Here is a 2,064-nt window from a genome sequence, read left to right as displayed (position 1 = left end):
CAACAGGGCGTGACTCAGTCCGACCCACCACCCACCGTGACTCACTGCGATCACCGTGTCCCACTCTGACCCAACGACTCACTACGACCCACTCAGTGCATTGTAGACAGCATCTCCTAAACACTGGTGAATTTGTCTACCTTTTATTTTCAAGATCTATATTTATCTTCTTTTTCATTTGTTTCTATTTACTTCAGTGGTCGAAGTGAGACGGTGTGGGATGGTATGCCATACCGCCTCTAATTTTTCAGTGATGAAGGCATACTGACTCTGGTTTTTCAATAGTTAAAACATACCGTTACTGGAAAGTAGATTATAAATACCTTCACTGGAAAGCAGATGCTGAACATCTTTAATAAATCCATTTTTATACATAGTAATTGACGGATAGCTTTGCACGAAAAAAGATTTTATTTCTTATGTAGAAATAATTCCTAAGTACCGACATTTTTGCTGTCTTTTTCCTTCCTGTTCTTAAAATAAGGTGTCTTCAAAGAAGTTACCTATTTTATATTTTGATGTTCCATATTGAATTGTTTCTTTTTCATGTATATGTATGTATACTTTTCCATTAATGTATATAAATGTCGTGTTTTAAAATGGGCGGATTTAAGGGTTGTCTGCTGTGGGGGCGGGCCATCCGGGGCTTTGGAATACCCCACAGTTGAGTGAGGGACCGGGAGTTTTCCCGCAGGAAATTAATATCCTCATTTTGTTATTGAGCATTTTTGTGTATAATTCTCTATAATACAAAATAAGGAATTTTTTTTATTTTTTTCAGAAAATTGTTGGCGGGGAATCAAAGTCTCTCCAATCCTCTCCCCCCCCCCCCCGGTACTACGGAGAAGTTTTCCAGTGGTTTCCAGTCATTATGTAAGTTGAAATGCAATCTTTTAGGCAACATAGCCTCACTGCATTTCAACATTTAGATAGCCGGTATGTCGAGTTAAATCGTAATAAAACACCGCCTCTACTTTTTTTTCACTTCGAACACTGATTTACTTAATGAGATGAGTAGGTATATCTAACTGGTAAGTAAAAAAAGAGCTTCAGGCATTTTTGGATATTGATATTTGTAATTGAAATAATAACAATAAGACTTAGGTATTTGGCTTTCGAGACAGCTTGCGTGGTTTTTCAGAAGCTCACTACTGGAAATACATTTTTCAATCAACTCTAATATATGTATTATTATGTTAAAAAAAAAAAAAGTGCGTGATCATCACGGTCAAATGTCAAGGCAAATGAAATGAGTTTTGGTACATCGTAGTTAGGTTCCAATACTAACTAGGATGTTGCCATATCGCTTTCATTATAATACATATTTTAAGGGAGAATTGGGTCCGACTTTTTACGAAAAATTGAGTATCTCTCGAGTGGGTTATGGTGGGTCAGAGTGGGTCACGGTGGGTCGTGAGTCGAGTGGGCCATATGTCACGGTGGGTGATGGGTTAAGTTTTCATTGACCCAGGTCATCTCTGCAGTGTCATCATGAAGAGTTTCATGAGGACAATCTTTAAATCAGTCTCACGAGGACTTCGTTTCCGTTCATCATCAATTTCTAGATTTAATTTGCAAAATATATATTTTTTAAAATTTTCTCCAAAACTACGCATGAACCTTATACATTGACTCATATCATTTTGTTCAGTACAGTTTGACATTCGATATAATTTATGTATCGTCTTTCGATATACTGTACGTAATTTTGTTTTCATTAAACCTAATAATATTGTGGAATTTATTGCCAGTATTCTACAATACATTAGAATAGTGTATTGTTTAAGTACTGCATGTACACTATATTTAAACCTAACAAAATCTTCGTAACTTGTGTCACTTTGTGGTTCATTGTACAAATGTTTCATTTCTTTATCATTCAGAAATGATAGTGCGGAACATAATACCAAGGACGAAGCACTTATATTTATTAATAGGAAAAATACTTAGAAGAAAATAATACTACATATGTAGCTATAATCAATACCATAATGTTTTCATTTGTTTTATTTTTTAAGTACATGATTAATAAATTTGTTTTGATAATTATTATAGTAACTTTAC

This window comes from Thermobia domestica, chromosome 3, assembly GCF_964235325.1.
Source record: "Thermobia domestica chromosome 3, izTheDome1.hap1.1, whole genome shotgun sequence".
NCBI classification, from domain to species: domain Eukaryota; kingdom Metazoa; phylum Arthropoda; class Insecta; order Zygentoma; family Lepismatidae; genus Thermobia; species Thermobia domestica.
The sequence above is the reverse complement of the archived record's forward strand: the minus strand, read 5'-3'. Positions refer to the sequence as shown.